Genomic DNA, 14,338 nt, shown 5'->3' with positions numbered 1-14,338 from the left:
AATCTCTTCAGTTGATTGTAGATGTAATCAGCCATCTATGCAACAGACTCAATGATAATTAAAGTCCACGAAATGCCTTTGTATTTCAATTAGCCCAGTGCTTACTTGACCAAAAGACTGGGTATCATTAACTCGCTGAGTTGACACCTCCACCTAACTACCATAGATGCTGAAAGATTTAAATGCTGAGAACTTGTCTGAAGATCCGCTTTTACCAATATATCCTTTACAACTTGGTTGCTATGATTATGAACGCTGATATAACTGGAAAAGGTCTCTTTCAAAAACATATTCCCGAAATTCTGTGGTAAAGTTAACATTTCTCCCAACATTAAATTTTCTGCACCATTTTATTTGAAGGATCATCTCTCATGAGTTGGTTAATGTATGAGATCTCCAGATCAGTCCTTCTCTTCATATGTCACTGGAATATTGGTGAATACAGTAGGCTTAGTCAACCACATCACTTTCAGCACCAGCAGGTGCTCCTGTTTGGGAGATTCACTTCCATTCTTGACCAACACTTGCGACTCACTGTCTGTGGGGGCTGAGGAGGTTCAGCCTGGCCCAAAAGAAAACAGGAAAGCACGCATTCTGGAAGACAGAGTGCAACAGCTTCTTTGCCCATGGTACCTTAAATTCTCCTCCTACTATGTCCTTTAAGGACCCAATGGCTTCTTTTCACCAAAGCCATTCCTTGTCTCTTAGATATCTACACATGAAACATTTCTCTGTGTTTCAGCTACATTAGCACATCACAACTCAAAACATTCCCTGGTAACAACATAAGGCTTCCCACATGCCTACACTACAGAAGCAAAAACTGCAATATGCAATTTAATTTTTAATAGGGATTATCAGGAAAGGCCTTGCTGAGACCTGAAATAAATGAGGGACCCATGCATAGGGATTTCTGAGAGAAGAGAGCTCCAGGCAGAAGAAACACCCTTTGCAAAGGTTCTGAGGTAAGAAGGAGTCTGCCTTGTTCTAGAAAGATTACAGAGATTAGTGGGGCTGGAGTTGAATGAGCAAGGGGGAACATAGTAGAAGATGTGGTTATAGAAGTACCAGATTATTCAGGACCTTAGAGTATTGCCAAGATTTTGGCTTTTACATTGAGGGAAACTAAAGCTTTTGGGGGATTTGGGGCTTATAATGACATTTACTTAATATTTAAAAGGATCCCTCTAGCTGCTGTATTAAGTTAAATTGAATGAGACTCAAGGTCAACAGGAGGAAGACGAATCAGGAGGTTGCAGCAATATTCCAAGAGAAAAGAAGACATACCGGGGTAGAGTAGCCAGATGGCAAGAAAGGTCAGATTCAGGGTACATTTTGATGGTATAGCCAACAGCAGGTTGGTGAATTTAGAGGTAGGATGCGGAGCATCTCAATGTCTTAGGCCTGAGCAATTGGAAGGATGGAGTTGCCATTTACACAGGAGGAGAAGGTCAAAGGTGCCACAGGTTTCAGAGGAAGATTAGAACCATGTAAGCAAATACAAACAAAATAAACAAACAAAAATTTGGCTTAGAATTGTAAGGGAAATAATTGTTTGGCTGCATTAAAAGGAAGAAGGCAGGAAACAATGAATAAATGATGAAGATAAATGAGGATTTAAGCCCTTGTACACGTAATTAACAGGACAAGTTGGGGTGTTCTGATACTGGATATTTTTATTTGAAATGGGTTTCTAAGCGGCTGTCAGAGGGATTTGACATTTCCTCCCTACCCTCTGTAGAACAGTTTCTTAGAAAGGATCAATTCACCAAGTAACAAAATACATTTCTACAAGCTTTAGAGCATGTTCATAGTAAAAAGTAATTACTTATTTTTCTCTTGAGGAAATTATTTTCAAGTCTCATTAAATATTTCTCCAGATGTCCATAAAAATGGAAGGCAAGAGGACAGAATTCTGGAACAAATACCACCCAGCTGTCCACTGATAGTCATTGAGAGAAAAGTTAAAAGTCATATGTGAGATCCCCTAAATGGAGCTCAATAGAAATCAATCCTTTGGTGATTTTTTATTAACTACCTTGTGCAATATTTAATTACAGCCCCTCTCCCTTCCTTCTTAAGAAAAAAAAAAACAGCAAATAAAAAAAAATTTTTTTAACAGGTACTTGGACATACTTACTGTCTTTCTAAATCCATGGGCAATATCCACAAAGCAGAACCTAAGTTTAAGACATTATTAGGCTTTCATCTATATTTGTTTTAGACAGGAAGGTACTATATGAGAAATCCCAAATCCCTCTATTTACCTCTTCTCTCAAATTTCTTCTCATATAATTTCTGTAAAAAGGAAATGCAAAAGTAATTATGAGTCAGGCAAAAATCAATATAGTTCCTCACCACCAGGCAGGTACGTTCAAACAAACTCCAGCTGAGATGAACCCACTAGATCGGTGGTTCCCAGTTTTAGATAAATATTTGAATCCTGTGAGAGCTTTTAAAAAAATATCCAGGCACCAGCCCCACTATGAGAGATTTTTATATAATTGGTCTGGAATGAGTAAGAGCTTTTCCATGTGATTCTAATGAATAGGAATGAGGACAACTGCCTAGAAAAAGCTATGCTCACAGCTGTTTTATAAGGAATTTCAACACCAAAAGAAAGAGGATATGCTAAATGGTGACGTTCATGATGATGATCATGACTGTGGACCAGTAGATACAATGGGCCAAATTTCCACAAGATATGAAAATGAGGGGGATAGGAAGAAAGAATAGACAGAAAGTGCAGGCAGGTGAAATGGGAATATTTAAATTTTCTAAAGAAAAGGACAGATTATCCTTTTATGGCAGTAGTGTACCCATCCCCACTACACAGCCACAGAATCTTTTTCAAGTCAATTTTTTCATATTTTTTATTGGAGAAGGTGTGTACTTACAGAAAAATCATGTATAAAATACTAAGTTCCCATATACCACTCTATTATGAACACATTGCTTTGATACAGAAATTTTATTAAAATTCATAAAAGCACACTTTTATAATTATGCTATTAACTATAATCCATGAATTAGGGTTCACTGTGTTGTGCAGTTTTATGGAATTTAAAAATTTTTATTCTAGAAACATATACAACCTAAAATTTACCCTTTTAGCCACATTCAAATATATAATTCAGTGCAGTTAATTGCATTCACAATGTTGTGCTTCCATCACCACCATCCATTACCAAAACTTTTTCATTGTACCAAATAGAAACAATGTACATTTTAAGCTTTAATTCTCTATTCTCTACCCCACCCCCTCCCCTGGTAACCTATATATTCTAAACTCTGACTCTGAGTTTGCTTATTCTAATAATTTCATATTAGGGAGATCATGCAATATTTATCCTTTTGGGTCTGGCTTGTATCACTTAACATGATGTTGACAAGATTCATCCACGTTGCTGCATGTGTCAGAACTTCACTGCTTTTTACAGATGAATAATATTCCATTGTATATACATACTAAATTTTATCCATTCATGGAAACTTGGGTTGCTTCCATCTTATGGCAATTGTGAATAATGCCACTATCATTGGTGTGCTTTTCTCTGTTGAGTCCCTACCTTCAAATCTTTTGGATATATACCTAGTATTGGGATTGCCAGGTCATATGGTAGTTCTAAACATACCTTTCTTTTTTTTTTTTTTTTAATCTTTTAATTTTTTTAATTCATTTTGTAAAAATATTACATTCAAAAAATATGAGGTCCCATTCAACCCAACCACCCCCACCCCCCACTCCCCCCACAGCAACACTCTCTCCCATCATCATGATGCTTCCATTGCATTTGGTAAGTACATCTCTGGGCATCGCTGCACCTCATGGTCAATGGTCCACATCATAGCCCACACTCTCCCATGTTCCATCCACTGGGGCCTGGGGGGATCTACAATGTCCCGTAATTGTCCGTGAAGCCTCACCCAGGACAACTCCAATTCCCGAAAACGCCTCCACATCTCATCTCTTCCTCCCATTCCCCGCACCCAGCAGCCACCATGGCCACCCTTCCCACACCAATGCCACATTTTCTCTGTGGACAATGGATTGGTTGTGTCCATTGCACATCTATGTCAAGAGGGGGCTTAGATTCCACATGGATACTGGATGCAATCCTCCTCCTTTCAGTTGTAAGCACTCTAGGCTCCATGGTGTGGTGGCTGACATTCTTCAACTCCATGTTAGCTGAGTGGGGTGAGTCCAATAAATCAGAGTGTAGGCATTGAAGTCTGTTGAGGTTCAGGGCGTGGCTATCATATTGTCAGTCCAGAGATTCAAATCCCCTAGATATATCTTAAACCCCAGCACCAACTACAATTCCAGTAAAGTAGCATGAAAGCCTTGTGAAAAGAGATCCCATCTGAGTCCAGTTCCATCATGCAGAAACACCAGCTCCAAAGAAGGGCCAACTGACATGGCAGCGAACCCCATCTGCCATGACCATAGAACCCGTGGGTCTCTTTAGACCTCAAAAGAACCAATACCTGGGGTTGTATCTACTTTATCTGTCTCTGAGACTCTGCTCAGGTGTGCATAAGGGCAATCCTTCTGACATCCTCCACACTCTTTTTTAGAGACTCATAGCCATATAAACTCATTTGTCCTTTCCATTTCCCCCTTAATTTAGGTCAAACAGCATTTTTAACTCCTGTTATTATATGTAGACAGGGATATTCTGCTGGTCCGCATTGAATCTCTAATTCAAGGTCATTTTCTAGTTGCATCATCAGTTGGTACTTGGTAGTGATCCCTCGGTGCCAGGGAGGCTCATCCCCGAGTGTCATCCCCACGCTGGGGGGAAGGCATTGCATTTACATGCTGAGTTTGGCTTTGAGACTGGCCACATTTGAGTAACATGAAGGCTGTCAGGAGGAAACTCCTAGGCACAGTGCTGCTCTAGGCCTTGTTCTTATTTCAGGCATATAGGCTCACAAGCATAGTCATTAGTATCAGGGGCTCACTGTTGGACCCCCATTCCTTCCTGGTCCTTACCGTTGCACCTGGGGGACTGCCGCTGCTCCCCTAGGGACCACGACAGAGCACCCCCGGCCAGGAACCCAGTACCCCCCCAGCTGTTGTTTTCAATTGTTTCCACTATGAGTATATCCAAACATTACCATGCACCCTGGACATATGCCCTGTCAACCATATATCACCTGTCAATAACATCCTATACCAGTATTCCTCCGCTGCCATTGTTGAACCACTCTATGATCCAAAACTTCCTGAAAAGTGAAGCCCAATATAATGTCAGGATCCCTTACTAGTAAAATGGAATATAGCGATGGGTTTAAAGGTTAGATATAGAATACGTTGATTTGGAAAAATTCTACATCCTATCTTTTTCTTTTCTTTTTTCCTAATTATTGAGCGTCTCTTCACAAGAGCCCTAGATCACAGTAATTCATATATACAATATACATTACTCCCACACATCCACCATAAAACCTTTTCCCTTCCACAGTGATATTCTTATAACTTATTCATATCATATTTACTTAAACTGATGTACAGACCCTGAGACAATAGCTTTCAAACAAGGTGACATCTGTGCTTACATTGTGGTCCATACTTTAGGATATACAGTTTTCTAAATTTTTAGTTATCCTATGTTTTACATTATGGTTTACATTATTAGTCTGTTGTCCCCTATATATTTATGGTGTAATATTACATGTTTTATATCCATCCTTGTGCACTCTTATGAAACTCCTCTCTTGCCCCCACATTTACCTTGGTTCCATCCATTCAACATCCATTTTCCCCTCCCCTTGGGACCCACAGCGACAGCCAATCTCCATTTCCTGAGGAGCCACGTCCAGAGATACTTGCAACAGTGTTCAGGGCCTGACTTGCTCAACTGCCCTAATGCCCTGGGAGCCACCCTTTCTCACGAGAGATACAGTTCCCTCTATTTGATGGCATTAGTACTCCCCAGGATGTGGGTCCACCCCCACTCTCACTACTTGGGTCTCTACCCAAAGGAACAACCCACCCTGGCAAAATTAGCATTCAGACATTCCCCAGGAGTCCATCCTGCATCAGACCATCCCCTCCAAGCATCCTAAACAGGTAACCCTCCTAATTATATTTTGATATGATTTTCTCAGCATTTTACTCTTAACCAACACCTGCCACTCTCCTATGTTCATATGTTGCCCCTCCCTCCCCCCAATTTTTGGACAGTATTACTCATCTGCCCATCCCCAGTCCCCCTCAAACCCGCAAAGCCCCACCCAAAGGCAACTCCTTGCCCCCATTTTATCTCTTCTTTGTGCTCATACTTAACATCAGTTCATCATAGATTTCACCCCTGCAGACGTCGACTCACATCCTTCCTCCACCCCCCGATTTCCTGTAAGCCTAGCTTCCAGTCACTAGCTCTCTGAAGCAGCTTGCTTATTTCATATCATTGAGGTATATAGTATTTGTCCTTCAATGCCTGGGTTGCTTCACTCAACATAAGGTTCTCAAGATTCATCCATGTTATCACGTGTGTTTGTAGTGTATTTGTTCTTACAGCCGAGTAGTATTCCATTGTATGTATATACCACATTTTATTGATCCACTCATCTGTTGATGGGCATTTGGGTTGATTCCAACTTTTGGCGATAGTGATCAATGCTGCTATGAACATTGGTGTACATATATCAGTTTGTGTCCTTGTTTTCAGTTCTGCTGGGTATATACCCAGCAGTGGTATTGCTGGGTCATATGGCAAATCTATGGTTAGTTTTTTGAGAAACCACCAAACTGTCCTCCAGAATGGTTGGATCCTTCTGCATTCCTACCAGCAGTGGATGAGTGTTCCCCTTTTTTCACATCCTCTCCAGCATTTGTATTCTTCTAAACATACCTTTCTGAGGATCTGCCAGTCCTCCACAGTAGCTGCACCATTTTACATTGTAACCAGCAATGAATGAGTGTTATTATTTCTCCACATTGTCTCTGATACTTGTTATTTTCCATTTTTTAATAGCAGTCATTCTAGTGGGTGTGAAAATAATATCTCACTGTGGTTTTAATTTGCATTTCCCAAATGCCTAATGATGTTGAGAATTTTTTATGTCCTATCTGGACATTTGCATATCTTTTTTGGAGACATGTTTATTAAAGTCTTTTACCATTTTTTAAATTGGTTCTTTGTCTTTTTGTTGTTAAGTTGAAGAGTTTCTTTACATATTCTGGATATTAAAACTTTATCAGATATATAGCTTCCAAATATTTTCTCCCAGTGTATAGGTTGTCATTTTGCCTTCACAATAAAGTTCTCTGATGCATAAAAGGTTTTAATTTTCATGAGGCCCCACTTATCTTTTTTTTTTTTCTTTTATTGTTTGTGCTTTGAGTATAAAGTCTAAGAAACCATTGTCTAATACCAGATCCCAAAGATGCTTGCCTATGGTTTCTTCTAGGAATTTGATAGTTCTGGCTCTTATATTTAGACTTTTGATCCATTTTGAGTTGATTTTTGTATATGAGGTGAGGTAGGGTTTCACCTTCATTCTTTTGCAAATAGACATCCACTTTTCCCAGCATCATTTGTTGAAGCAGTTATTTCTCAACTCAGTAGTAGTCTTTGCCCCCTTGTCAAAAAAAACCACTACGTAAACAAGTGTTGATTTATGAACTCTCAATTTGATTCCACTGGTCTATATGTCTGTCCCTGTGCCAGTACCATGCTGTTTTGATTACTGTAGCTTTGTAATTAGTTTTAAAATGGGGAACAAAGTTGTAACTTTGTTTTCTTTTTCAAGGTAGCTTTGGCTATTTTGGGATCCCTTTCCCTTCCATTTAAATTTGATGATTAGTTTTTATTTCTGCAAAGAAAGTTGTTGGCATTTTTTTTTATTGGGATTGCTTTGAATCTATAAATCACTTTGTGTAGAATTGATGTATAAGCAATATTTAGCCTCCCAATCCATGAACACAGGATGTTCTTCCATTTATGTATGCCTTCTTTGATTCCTTTTAGCAATGCTTTGTAGTTTTTTGTGTACAAGTCCTTTACATCCTTGGCTAGACTTATTCTTAGATATTAGATTCTTTTAGTTGCTATTGTAAATGGAATTTTTTTCATAATTTCCTCTTCAGATTCTTCATTAACAATTTATAGAAACACTACTGATCTTTTGAGTTTTGATCTTGTACCCTGGCATTGCTGAAATCATTTATTAGCTCTAGGAGCTCCACTGATGATTTTTCAGGATTTTCTGTATATTGGATCATGTCTTCTGAAAATAGGGAAAGTTTTATTTCCTTTTAAATTTAGATATCTTACATTTCTTTTTCTTGCCTACTTGTTCTGGCTAGAACTTACAGTAAAATATGGAGTAATAGTGGTGACAATGGACATCCTTGTCCTGTTCCTGATCTTAGAGGAAAGCTTTCAGTCTTTCACCAATAAATATGATGTTGTCTGTGGGTTTTTCATATACGCCCTTAATCACATTAAGGAAGTTTTCCTCATTTCTTAGTTTTCTAAGTTTTCTTTTTCCTAAGAATTTAGGGTAAATCAAGAAATGGAGGTAGATTTTGTCAAATGCCTTTTCTGCCTCAATGGAGAAAATCATATTGTTTTTTTTCCTTCATTTGGTTAATGTGGTGTACTACATTAATTAATTTTCTTATGTTGAACTACACTTGCATATCAGGAATAATCCCACTTGACCATGGTGTATAATTATTTTGATGTGCTGTTGGGTTGGGTTTGCCAGTATTTTGTTGAGGACTTTTGCATCTATCTTCATAAGAGACATTGGTCTATAATTTTCTTTTCTTGTGGTATCTTTATCTGACTTTGGTATTAGAGTAATGTTGGCCTCTGTTTTAGTTTCCTCAGCAGCTCAATCAAATACCATGCAGTGGGTTGGCTTAAACAATGGGAATTTATTAGCTCACAGTTTTGAGGCTAGGAAAAAGTACAGATCAAGGCTCCATCAAGGTGATGCTTTCTTCCCGAACACTGTGTTCTGGGGCTGTCCATAATCATTGGTCCAGGGCTCCTCTGTCACAATGCACATGCCACCCTATCCTGGCCTTTCTCTTCTCTCTGGGTTCCACTGACCTTCAGTTTCTTTGCTTCCCATGGCTTTCCCTCTCTATCCGAATTTCATTATGCTTATAGAGGACTCCAGTACTAAAATTAAGCCCTATCCTCAATTGATTTTGGCCACATATTTACTAAAGTTACCTCATTAAAAGGTCCTGCTTAAAATGGATTTACACCCACAGGAATGGATTAAATTTAAGAGCATATTTTCCTGGAATATATACAACTCCAAACCACCATCATCTGATAGAATGATTTAGGGAGTGATCCTTCCTCTTCAATTACTTGGAATAGTTTGAGAAGGATTGGTGTCAATTCTTCCTCGAATGTTTGATAAAATTTCACTGTAAAGTCTTCTGGTCCTGGGCTTTTCTTTGTTGGAAGGTATCTGATTACTGATTAAGTCCCTTTACTACTTATTGGCTTGTTGACATCTATTTCTTCTTGAATCAGTGTAGGTAGTTTGTATGTTTCTAGGAATTTGTCGGTTTCATCTAGGTTATCTAATTTGTTGGCATACAGTCATTTACAGTATCCTTTTATAGGCCTTTTTTATTTCAGTGGGGTTGGTAGCAATGTCCCCCTTTTCATTTCTTTTTTTATTTATTTGTGTCCTTCTCCCTTTTTATCTTCATTAGTTTAACTAAAGGTTTGTTAATTTTACTGATCTTTCCAAAGAACAAACTTTAGGTCATGTTGATCATCTCTATTTTTTATTGCTTCATTTTTCTTCATTCTAATCTTTGTTAATTCCTTCCTTCTGCTAGCTTTCAATTTAGTTTGCTTTTCTTTTTCTAGATCTTCCAGTTTTTAATTTAGTTCTCTGATTTGAAATCTTCCTTCTTTTTTAATTTAAGTATATAGGGCTATAAATTTCCCTGTCAGCACTGCCTCTGCTCATCTCATAAGTTTTGGTATGTTGTATTTTCATTTTCATTCACCTCAATACATTTCCTAATTTCCCTTGGGATTTCCTCTACAGTCCATTTAACAGTATATTAATAATTTCAACATATTTGTGAATTTTCCATTTCTCCCTCTCTTGTTAATTTCTAGCTTCATTCCATTGTGGTCAAAGAAAATACATTTAGACTATCATTCACGTCTTGTCTTATATTTCCTTACTGAACTTCTATATAGTTCTATCCATTTTTTAAAAACTTTCTCTCCCCTTCCCCCTCTCCCCCCCATTGTCTGCTCTCTGTGTCCATTCACTGTGTGTTCTTCTGTGTCTGCTTGCATTCTAGTCAGTGGTACCGGGAATCTGTGTCTCTTCTTGTTGCATCATCTTGCTGCATCAGCTCTCCATGTGTGTGGCACCACTCCTGGGCAGGCTGCACTTTTTTCACGTGGGGCTCTCCTTACAGGGCGCACTCCTTGCACATGGGGCTCCCCTACGCAGGGGCACTACTGTATAGCACGGCACTCTGTGTGAATCAGCACTGCACGTGGGCCAGCTCATCACATGGGTCAGGAGGCCCTGGGTTTGAACCCTGGACCTCCCATGTGGTAGGAAGATGCTCTATCAGTTGAGCCAAATCCGCTTCCCCCTATCCATTATTGAAAGTGCTGAATTAAAAGTTCCTACTCTTAATGTAAATACTATCTATTTCACCCTCCAAATCTGACATTATTGGCTTCATATATTTTGCGACCCTGCTGTTAGGTGCACATATATTTACAGTTGTTACATCTTGTTGAACTGACCTCTTTATAGTATATAAAGACCATCTTTAATTTTTAACAATTTTTATTTAAAGCCTATTTTATCTGGTATTAGTACAGCTACCCCAGCTGTCTTTCAGTTACTACTTACATTATATATATATATATTTCCATTCTTTCACTTTCAACCTACTTATGTCTTTGAATTTAGGGTAAATATCTTGAATTTCTTCTGCCATTTTGCAATTTAGTCTTTGTAAGCCTTACACCTTTTTTGTCCTTCAATTCTTCCATTAATACCTACTTTCATATTTATTTGATATTTTTGTATTGTAGCATATTCAGTGCCTTCTCATTTCTATTTGGATATGTTTTTCATATATGTTTCTGTTACCTTGGGTTTAAAATTTAACATCCTAAATATATAATAATCATATTTGATTTGATACCAACTTGACTTCAATAGAATACACATATACTCTTCCTATATCCTTCTGTCCCTACCTTTTTTAATACTTGCTATAAATTCTATCTTTGTATATTGTACATCCAAAGATTTATCACAGATAAATCATTTACCTGGAGCTATCATTACTTTTTATGTGCATTTTAATACATGTAGGAAGTAATAAGTGGAGTTGCACAACAAAAATAGAACAAAATAATACTGGCATTTATAATCACCCATATGGTTACCTTTACCAGAGATCTTCATTTCTTTACGCTGCTTTGAACCTCTGTGTAATGTCCTTTCCTTTCAGTCTGAAGAACTTCCTTTATCATTGCTGGTGGAGCAGGTCTAGTGGTGATGGACTCCCTCAGCTTTTGTTTATCTGGGTGTGTCTTAATTTCCCCCTCATTTTTGAAAGAATGTCTCACTGATATTTAATTCTTGGTTGGCAATTCTTTTGTTTTCTTTCAGCACTTTAAGTATTTTAACCCATGGCCTTCTTGCTTCCATGGTTTCTGATGAGAAATCAGCACTTAATCTAATTGGGATTCCCTTGTACATAACACATTGTTTTTCTCTGGCAGGTTTGAGAACACTCTCCTTGTCCTTTGCATTTGATCAGATGGATGTGGTGGGGCACTTTTTTTTTCAAGTTTATCATGTCTGATGTTCTCTGGGCTTCTTGGATATGCATATTCATACCTTTTGCTAAGTTTGGGAAATTTTCTGTCATTATTTCTTTTAATGTTCCTTCTTTTTTTTTTTTCTGGTTTTTTTTTTTTAATTATTTATTTATTTTTAAAAATTACATTCAAAAAATATGAGGTCCCATTTAACCCCACCGCCCCCACCCCCCACAGCAACACTTGCTCCCATCATCGTGACATATCCATTGCACCTGGTAAGAACATCTCTGAGCATCACTGCACCCCATAGTCAATGATCCACATCATAGCCCACACTCTCCCACGTTCCATCCAGTGGGCCCTGGGGGGATCTACAATGTCCCGTAGTTGTCCATGAAACACCACCCAGGACAACTCGACGTCCCGTAACCGGCTCCACCTCTCATCTCTTCCTCCCATTCCCCAAACCCAGCAGCCACCATGGCTACCCTTCCCACACCCATTCCACATTTTCTCTGTGGACATTGGATTGGTTGTGTCCATTGCACATCTATGTCAAGTGGGGGCTTAGATTCCACATGGATACTGGATGCACTCCTCCTGCTTTCAGTTGTAGACACTCTAGGCTCCATGGTGTGGTGGTTGACCTTCTTCAACTCCATGTTAGCTGAGTGGGGTAAGTCCAATAAATCAAAGTGTAGGAGCTGAAGTCTGTTGAGGCTCTGGGCCTGGGTGTCATATTATCAGTCCAGAGATTCAAATCCCCTAAATATATCTTAAACCCCAGCACCTATTACAATTCCTATAAAGTAGCATGGAAGTCTTGTGAGTGTAATGTTCCTTCTAACCTTTTCTCTCTTCTCCTTCTGGGAATGCCATAATGCATCCATTGGCAGGCTTGATGATGTCTCAGAGGTCTCTTTTTTTTTTTTTATTGATTTTGTAAAAATATTACATTAAAAAATATATATGAGGTCCCATTCAACCCCACCACCCCCACCCCACCACTCCCCCCCCCCCAGCAACACTCATTCCCATCATCATGACACATCCATTGCATTTGGTAAGTACATCTCTGGGCACCTCTGTACCTCATGGTCAATGGTCCACATCATGGCCCATACTCTCCCCCATTCCATCTAGTAGGCCCTGTGAGGATTTACAATGTCTGGTGATTGCCCCTGAAGCACCTTCCAGGGCAGCTCCAAGTCCCAAAGACGCCTCCACATCTCGTCTCTTCCTGCCATTCCCCATACCCATCAGCCACCATGTCCACTTTTCCCACTCCAATGCCACCTTTTCTCTGTGGACATTGGATTGGTTGTGTCCATTGCACCTCTATGTCAAGAGGAGGCTCAGATTCCACATGGATACTGGATGCACTCCTCCCACTTTCAGTTGTAGGCACTCTAGGCTCTATGGTGTGGTGGTTGTCCTTCTTCAACTCCATCTTAGCTGAGTGAGGTGAGTCCAATAAATCGGATTGTAGGAGCTGGAGTCTGTTGAGGCTCAGGGCCTGGCTATCACATTGTCAGTCCAGAGATTCAAATCCCCTAAATATATCTTAAACCCCAACACCAACTACAACTCCAGCACAGTAGCATGAAAGTCTTATGAAGAGATATCTCATCTAAGTTCAGATTCAGAAGTCTCTTAAACTATCTTTAAGTATTAGAATTCTTTTTTTTAATTTCTGCTCCTCAATCTGACTCATTTAAATTGTCTTGTCTTCAAGTTCACCAATTCTTTCTTCTGGGAATTTTTCATTTTAGTTATCATGGTCTTCAATTATAGTATGTCTGTTTGGTTCCATTTTAAAATTTCTAACTCTTTATTGATTTTCTTATTTCGTTCATTCATTGTTTTCCTTGTATCGTTTAGGTTTTCCCTGTACTTTTCGTCATCTCCTTGAACATATTGAAATTATTTTTTAATGTCTTTGCCCCATATGTGGAGAGTCTGTTGATGTTTTATTTTTATCCTCTTCCTTTGGATTTGCCATCAATTCCTGTTTCTTTATCTTGCAATATTTTGCTTTACACTGTACAGTTTAATATTTTAAAATTTTAACTCTGGGATTTATTCCTTGAGTTCACAAACAGCTGGTGATATGACAGAGATATTCTTGAGTGCCAGGAGCTAACAAAACCTAAGCAAGATCTAAGCAACAACAACAACAAAAAGCCACCTTTCACCATCTTTGCATATTTGCTCTGTATTGGCTGGTGCTTGCTATCAGAGTTCAGCCCTCCTATTATGCAGGTCAGCCCAAGGGGAATGTAAAGTACAGGGTCCTCCCTGTCTTTCCTGGTCCTATGTCTTGCCTTTGGCTTGTGCTTGCTTTGGGAGTTTCCCTGTTTACAGGAGTTTGAATGCTCTCTCTACTTCCCCAGAAATTGATCTTCTTCCTCTCCCAGTCTTCCACTGCTGGACTTAAAGTGGGTAAGCCTTTGCTCTACGCTATCCACCTCAATTATTTTTTTAAAAATTTTTAAAAATTAATAGATCAAAAGGAATGTTACATTAAAAAGCATAAAAAA

The 14,338-nt window shown here is 38.9% G+C and overlaps 1 protein-coding gene and 1 pseudogene across 1 annotated transcript in view; both read right to left on the bottom strand.

Annotated features, from left to right (window-relative positions):
• Positions 1 to 14,338, bottom strand: part of SLC35F4 (solute carrier family 35 member F4) — a 297,066-nt gene that overhangs the window by 231,649 nt on the left and 51,079 nt on the right. The window lies entirely within an intron of this gene.
• Positions 1 to 14,338, bottom strand: part of LOC139438138 (trafficking protein particle complex subunit 13-like) — a 66,813-nt pseudogene that overhangs the window by 1,828 nt on the left and 50,647 nt on the right.

The sequence above is a fragment of the Dasypus novemcinctus genome, chromosome 3 (genome assembly GCF_030445035.2).
Source record: "Dasypus novemcinctus isolate mDasNov1 chromosome 3, mDasNov1.1.hap2, whole genome shotgun sequence".
Classification (NCBI taxonomy): Eukaryota; Metazoa; Chordata; class Mammalia; order Cingulata; family Dasypodidae; genus Dasypus; species Dasypus novemcinctus.
The sequence above is the reverse complement of the archived record's forward strand: the minus strand, read 5'-3'. Positions and strand labels throughout refer to the sequence as shown.